Source organism: Salminus brasiliensis, chromosome 2, assembly GCF_030463535.1.
Source record: "Salminus brasiliensis chromosome 2, fSalBra1.hap2, whole genome shotgun sequence".
NCBI classification, from domain to species: Eukaryota; Metazoa; Chordata; class Actinopteri; order Characiformes; family Bryconidae; genus Salminus; species Salminus brasiliensis.
This window is the reverse complement of record NC_132879.1, coordinates 9,323,096-9,331,806: the sequence shown is the minus strand read 5'-3', so window position 1 is coordinate 9,331,806 and position 8,711 is coordinate 9,323,096.

The window sequence follows — 8,711 nt, the reverse complement described above, 5'->3', positions numbered from 1 at the left end:
TCCTTCTTTCTCCCCATCACTATCCCTCCCTCCAGATATATATGTATACATACAGTGGGGAAAAAGGTATTTAGTCAGTCACCAATTGTGCAAGTTCTCCCACTTAAAAAGATGAGAGAGGCCTGTAATAGACATCATAGGTAGACCTCAAATATGAGAGACAAAATGAGAAAAAAAAATCTGAAAATCACATTGTCTGATTTTTAAAGAATTTATTTACAAATAATGGTGGAAAATAAGTATTTGGTCAATAACAAAAGTTCATCTCATTTTAAGGTCCTGGAGTGGCCTAGCCAGTCTCCAGATCTCAACCCCATAGAAAACCTTTGGAGGGAGTTGAAAGTCCGTGTTGCCTGCCGACAGACCCAAAACATCACTGCTCTGGAGTACATCTGCATGGAGGAATGGGCCAACATACCAACAACGGTGTGGGCCAACCTTGTGAAGACTTACAGAAAACGTTTGACCTCTGTCATTGCCAACAAAGGATATATAACAAAGTATTGAGATGAACCTTTGTTATTGACCGAATACTTATTTGCAAATAAATTCTTTAAAAATCAGACAATGTGATTTTCAGATTTTTTTTTTCTCATTTTGTCTCTCATAGTTGAGGTCTACCTATGATGCTAATTACAATTGGTGACTGACTAAATACTTTTTTTCCCCACTGTATGCTTGACTGTTAATAAGGGTGACGATGGACATGTGGCTTTAGGTAGGTGAGACTGCTGAAGTCTGTCAGTGTACACGCCCAGACTTCAGGTGTTTAACCAACCTCCACTCCCAGCCCCCCACTGTTAGTATGAGAGTTTCTACATAGTGTTTACCATCTATACCTGGATGAACAATGGCCTCAGCGTCTCTGTGTGCAGCGTAAACTGATCTTCCCAGAGAGAACAGCCTGGAGACGGAAACAGAGGAGGAAACAAACCCTCACTCATACAAGAAGAACAGCAGTGTATTGAAGAGGCCCCCACTTAAAGCTGAATAGAAAGAGAGCGGGCGAGAGATGATCGCGGAGTGAGCGGATAGGCCATCAGCCGCTCTCACAGAGTCAGTAATTACAGCCTTCACCATGGGACACCCACGTCAAATAATAGTCCTATGACTGCTGTTTGTCTTTCACACACAGTGGTCTGTATTGGCATGTTCTGTTTCCATGTTCTTCTGTGTGAGGGAACACTGTTGTTCTCCACCCAACCAAACCCTAACCCTAATCTCACCACCCTAAACCAACCCTAACCTTAATCTCACACCCCTAACCCAACACTAACCTTAATTTTACAGCACTAATCAAACCCTAACCCTAATCTCACACCCCTAACCCAACCCTAACCTTAATCTCACACCCCTAACCCAACACCAACCCTAATTTTACAGCCCTAATCCAACCCTAACCTTAATCTCACACCCCTAATCCAACCCTAACCTTAATCTCACACCCCTAATACAACCCTTACCTTAATCTCACATCCCTAACCCAACACTAACCCAAAATTTACAGCCCTAATCCAACCCTAATTTTAATTTTACAGCCCTAATCCAACCCTAACCTTAATCTCACACCCCTAACCCAACACTAACCTTAATCTTACAGCCCTAATCAAACCCTAACCCTAATCACACACCCCTAATCCAACCCTAACCCTAATCACACACCCCTAATCCATCCCTAACCTTAATCTCACACCCCTAACCCAACCCTAACCTTAATCTCACAGCACTAATCAAACCCTAACCTTAATCTCACACCCCTAATCCAACCCTAATCTTAATCTCACACCCCTAACCCAACACCAACCCTAATTTTACAGCCCTAATCCAACCCTAACCTTAATCTCACACCCCTAATCCAACCCTAATCTTAATCTCACACCCCTAACCCAACACCAACCCTAATTTTACAGCCCTAATCCAACCCTAACCTTAATCTCACACCTCTAATACAACCCTAACCTTAATCTCACACTCCTAACCCAACACTAACCCGAATCTTACAGCCCTAATCCAACCCTAACCTTAATCTCACACCTCTAATACAACCCTAACCTTAATCTCACACTCCTAACCCAACACTAACCCGAATCGTACAGCCCTAATCCAACCCTAACCTTAATCTCACACCCCTAACCCAACACTAACCTTACACTAATCTCACAAACTCAAACAAACACCTTTTGCAGAGTAGACCAATGTCCCCACAATCACTAAAGGTTCATGTTCTGATCAGAGATTGAGGATTTACACTTACACACTTCTGTATCTGTAGAATCTCAGTCAGACATGTACAGCTGTCAGGGGTAGATTCTATCACTGCTGCTCAAAAACACATGAAGCCAAAATCATACTAAGGTACACACCTGCCCCCTACTGGCCAGATGGAGGAACCACACCAAACCAGTATGCTTAGAAGTTAAACTGTTTGCTTAAGATCATTAAATACATTCACAATCACGTTGTTTGTTTGTTTCTGCATTTAAATGTGTTAAATGTTATAGACTCCCATTATGTATTACCGTATGTTAATTTAATGGCTATATTTGAAACCTCCAAACTAAGCTAAATGCAAAACTAACTATCTGCTTGCTGAGCCAGGTGGTGCAGCAGTCAGATCTTAATGAGAATTTCCTGCTTTGGCTGCATGTGCTGCTGTCCTTCCTACTGTGATAAAAGCTCTAGCATGGATGCTCTTGCCAGTTGACCATCACATCCCTTTTAAAATCAGTGATGATTATGCAATAGAACAACTGAGTGTGTTCTGTGTGTTTTCATGAATAGCACCATGTCTGTGGTTTGCCATAGATCAGCCACACATTGCTTAGCAATCAATCATCTATAGAATGATACAGGTATGATAAAATCAAGCAGTTATCAATCATAATAACATGGGTAGTTTGGAACACATGGGTAACATGTGCCAATCGGATTGTGTTTGTATCTGTCGTATAGGTTTGCTGTGTGGAGTTACACAAATACAAACTCGGCATGACTTCTTAACCTGCTTCACACTCATACTGAACTTCTTCACCATGTTCTCACATCTACCATCCTGTAAGTGTTCCATCCAGTCAGTAGATCCTCCAGATGGACTTCATCAGACACGGGGAGATCTCCTGGATTTTTCCTCTAGGAGGATCGGGCCCACTTTAGTGAGTGTCTCCTTTTGAGTCTTGGTTCCTCTCAGTGGTTCTTCCACAATCTCTAAGAGTATCTTGCTCCACTGGTTCTGGCCAGGGGTTCTTCATCATGCACTAACCATAAACTCACACCATAATCCAGCACTAACCTTATCCACACCCACCCAAACAAACACCTTGTAGAAAGCTGACCAATGCCCCCACAATCACTAAAGATTCATGTTCTGATCAGAGATTGAGGATTTAGACTTCAGATAAAGACACACACACTTATGTGGACTATCTCTAGAACCTCAGTCAGATACATACAGCTGTCTGGGGTAGGATCTGGTAGATCACTGCTGCTTCGAAACACATGGAGATACGCACCTCATACTGAGATACATACCTGCCCCCTACTGGCCAGATGGAGGAATAACACCAAACTAGTCTGCTAGTGTGAAACAGGTTAGAGATTAATTTACTTTTAAGAATACATCTACAACTAGTTTACATCTAAGTTTTATTTTGTACTGCAACTTTACTAAACGTGAACTTATATATGCTGTTATGGTACTAGTTATATACCTATTCTAACTTTAAATAGAGGGATATAGATACTTTTCAGTTTACTCCCTATTAAGGGATACTCCCTTTAGGTATACACCATGTATACCCCACTTTTAAGTATACCTCACTTTTAAGTATAAGTTTTAAGTATACTCCCTTAGTATAACTAGTACTCCCTAGTTTAAAAACTTTTAAAGTTTACTGCTGTTGAAAGTCATATCTATATGAACGGGACTAAATGAGCAGTCATGGGGAAAACACAAGTCCAGTGTTGTAGCCAGTGATTTATGTATTACTGAGAAAGACTATATATATATATATATATATATATATATATATATATATATATATATATATATATATATATATATATATATATCCTCACAGTTCACGCCAACTGTTTCTGTAAGTTAATAAAACTGTGTATAAAAGTTCAGGTTTTAGGTTCAGGTTTTTTAAGCTATCATACCCCAAACCACAAAGCCAATTATACCAAAACTGTGAGTAAGACTAAGTACTAGTATAGACCCATATAATACTAAGACTGTAGACTTGTCTGTATAAGCTAAGTATACTTGAGGCTAATTTTAGTAGATCTCTGATGACTACATAAAACTGTATACTAAAAGTATACTAATATAGCATACTTCAATAAGGGTCCCCTCAATAGTTCCTCAACTCAGATAGTTTCTTTTTTTGAGTCTTCTCAAAAGTGGTTCTTCACAATCTCTAAGAGCGTCTTGCTCCACTGTGTTCAAATATCTACCATCCTGTAAGTGTTTCACACAGATCTTTACAGACCGTACCATCAGTCACAGCTTGATCTCCCCGACCTTTCCTCTGTATTACTCCAGTGGCTCTGTTTAGTGCTGGTTCCTCTCAGTAGTTCTTTATCATGCTCCATGAGATGTTCTCTTTTTGAGTCTTGATTCCTCTCAGTGGTTCTTTCACAACCTTTAAGAGCTCGGTTTCACTCAGTCGTTCTTCCTCGTGCTGACAGTTTCTTCACTTGGTTCTTGGATCATTTCAGTAGTTCTTCCTTGTCCACGTTTCTCCTCTTTACGCTCTTTTAAATCTTGGTTTCACTTAGTGGTTCATTCTCTTAGTGAGTGTTTCCTGCCAAGGTTTCATTGTCACGGTGGTAGAAAGCCACATGCAAATAAAACTGAATTGAATATCAATGTGGGAGAAATATGAGTCACTCAATGAGAGCTATCTGGAGAAAAACACAGTTAAGCACTAAACAGCGAGAAGACTAACTCTTTGAAGATGAACACCCTCTCTCAGCGGCACAGCAGGGGGCCAGACCCACATTTCTGGACAGGCTGCTTTGAGGCAATGACTGTTGTAGAAAATGTCATGCAAATATAATTGGATTAAATCAAGAGAGCTAATCAGTGTCATGTCTACTCCTGGCAGTTTCAGGACTGGCCACCAGACGTCGCTGTCCCTCAAGTATTGAACTTTCCCTATTCTTCAGACACATCACCTCTGTGCTGTATGAGGGCCTGCCAGGTGTTGCTAGAATCAGATCATTACTGAAGGTGAGAAGTAAGCAGTAAGGGCTTTGGTTAGTGGTCAATAATGAGCCAGGGATATGGCAGTTACAGAAAGGTAAAGGTGCACGTATTTGTCACTGTACACTGTACAGCGAAATGTATCCTCCGCATTTAACCCATCTGTGGTAGTGAACACACACACACTAGTGAACTAGGGGCAGTGAGTATACACACACCCAGAGAGGTGGGCAGCAAACTCCAGCGCCCGGGGAGCAGAGAGAGGGTAAAGGGCCTTGCTCAAGGGCCCAACAATGGCATCTGGCCGAGCCCAGGAATCGAACCCACAACCCTGTTATCAATAGCCCGAAGACATTATTTAAATAGTGATGCAGATCTCATGATTACGTTTACCTCCTTGCAAGTCTGAACTTACTGAAACAGGTCATTGTTGACTTCTTCTGAAACATCCAAGACAAGCTTTTGCTGGTAGTAGGTTTTAGATGGTCTAAGCTGGTCCTTGATGGTCATGGTGGTTGAAAAGCTGGTCATCCAGGTGAAAACAAACCCTATGCTGGTAAGCTGGTTGACCGGCTTAGCTCTTGAGGAGGATAGGGTATGTTTTTCATTTCTGATTGATGGGCTAGCTGGTCTATCAGCATGACCAACCAGACCTAGCTGGTTGACCAGTTTGGTCAAACTGGTTATACTGGTGGAGCAGTGTAGTCAGGTCAAACCTTGGTCAAAACTGGTCAACTAGCTTGATCATACTGGTCAACCACCTTGACCATACTGGTCAACCACCTTGGTCATGCTGGTCAACCGCCTTGGTTGTGCCGATCGACAAGTTTATTGACCAAGTTGTTGACTGGTCCCCCATAACTGGGGTTACAAAAACTGGCCACTTTAGTAGAAACATTGATCGTATACTTCCACTCACTGGCCACTTTATTAGAAACCTCTACCTTGTGCTTCCACAAACTGGCCACTTTATAAGAAACTCCTACCTTTTATTTCCATTTACTGGCCACTTTATTAGATACCCCTACCTTGTGCTTCCACGTACTGGCCACTTTATTAGAAACGCCTACTGTGTGCTTCTACTCACTGGCCACTTTATTAGAAACTCCTACCTTGTGCTTCCACTTACTGGTCAACTAGCTTGATCACACTGGTCAGCCACCTTGATCATACTGGTCAACCATCTTGGTCATGCTGGTTAACCGCCTTGGTTGTGCCAGTCGACAAGTTTGTTGACCAAGTTGTTGACTAACTTGGTTATGCTGGTCATACTGGTCAACTAGCTTGTTGACTAACTGGTTGACTAACAGAAGCTCGAAGACTTGGTGTAGTGATGGATGATCAGTTATCGTTCTCAAGTCATGTTGCAAACGTAACGCTGTCCTGCAGATTTCTTCTGTACAACATCCGGGGAATTCGACCCTTCCTCTCTAGAGAGGCCACCCAGGTGCTTGTTCAGTCTCTCGTCACTTCCAGACTTGACTACTGCAGCTCTCTTCTGGCTGGTCTCCCTCTGCGCACCATCAGGCCCCTGCAACTCATCCAGAATGCAGCGGCACGGGTCGTCTCTTTAATGTCCCAAAATTTAGCCATGTCACTCCACTGCTGCGTTCTCTTCACTGGCTTCCTGTAGCTGCCCACATCAGATTCAAAACCCTGACGCTGGCCTACAAAGCCAAGAACGGACCAGCCCCTCCGTATCTGATGGCAATGGTCAAAAGCCGATCCGCACCAAGAGCCCTCGAGCTTCAAGTATGGCTCGGCTCGACCCACCATCCCTCAAAATCCGCGGAAGACAAGCGTCCAGGCTTTTTTCTGTCCTGCACCAAAGTGGTGGAACGAGCTGCCCCTGGGTGATTGAACGGCCGAGTCGCTCGCTGTCTTCAAACCCAGACTAAAGACCCACCTCTTCAGAGAGTACTTGGACGAATAGTTCTATGGTCGCCTTATTGTATTGTGTTTAGTAATGTCTAAAGCTTAGATGTATCTTTTGAATTATTAGTCTATTCTAACTAGCTGAGGCTTTTCTTGGGTAAATAGCAAAGCACTTTGTAAGTCGCTCTGGATAAGAGCGTCTGCTAAATGCCGTAAATGTAAATGTAAATGTAAATGGTTGATTAACTTGGTCATGCTGGCCAACCACCTTGGTCATACTGGTTAACTAGCATGGTAAAACTGGTCATGCGGGTGGACAAGCTTGTTGACTAACTGGTTAACTAGCTTGATCAGGATGTTAGACCAGCTAAACCACCAAACAAAAACATAATCCCCCTGCTGGTCAAGAGCTAAACTGGTCAACCAGCTTAACCAGTTTGAACTGGCCAGGCATTGCACAGTAACAGAGATGTGAAGACATGGGTGCCATGACCCTTTCTGACCTTTAGTTTTATAACCCAAAACTGCTCACATTTTTCAACTTTTGGGATTTTCAAAGACTTCATGAGAGTGGGTGAATATGCATGAGATCACTTCAGTGTAGCCCAGAATGGAGCGATACGTCATGCTGTTGCCAAAACAAATGTTGCTTGCTGTGCGATGGAGACATTTACATGAGACAGTTCAGACAGGTGCCCTCTAAAAAGGACAAATTAGCATAGAGAAGTCTTTGATTTACACTAATCACATCGTTCACACACTGCCGGTTTGGGATATGTGTGCCCTGTAATCTGTTACAGACCGTTTCAGGACAATTACAATTCCTCCAATGTTGTCAGACGCAGAGGTGCAATGAGAGGACCAGCTTTCCAGTTACCCATAACTGGGGTTACAACAACTGGCCACTTTAGTAGAAACATCAATCTTATACCTCCACTTACTGGCCACTTTATTAGAAACCTCTACCTTGTGCTTCCACAAACTGGCCACTTTATTAGAAACACCTACCTTGTCCCTCTACTCACTGGCCACTTTATTAGAAACTCCTACCTTGTGCTTCCACTCACTTGCCACTTTATTAGAAACCCCTACCTTGTGCTTCCACTTACTGGCCACTTTATTAGAAACTCCTACCTTTTATTTTCTTTCACTGGCCACTTTATTAGAAACCCCTTACCTTGTGCTTCTACTGACTGGCCACTTTATTAGAAACTCCGACCTTGTGCTTCCACTCACTGGCCACTTTATTAGAAACTCCTACCTTTTATTTTCTTTCACTGGCCACTTTATTAGAAACCCCTACCTTGTGCTTCCACTTACTGGCCACTTTATTAGAACCCCCTACCTTGTGCTTCTACTGACTGGCCACTTTATTAGAAACACCTACCTTGTACTTCCATTCACTGGCCACTTTATTAAAAACCCCTACCTTGTAGTTGAACTCACTGGCCACTTTATTAGAAACCCCTACCTTGTGCTTCCATTTACTGGACACTTTATTAGAAACTCCTACCTTGTGCTTCCATTTACTGGACACTTTATTAGAAACCCCTACCTTGTGCTTCCACTTACTGGACACTTGGAAACATCTGCTTTATACTTCACGATATAGAAACTCAGACATGAGGAA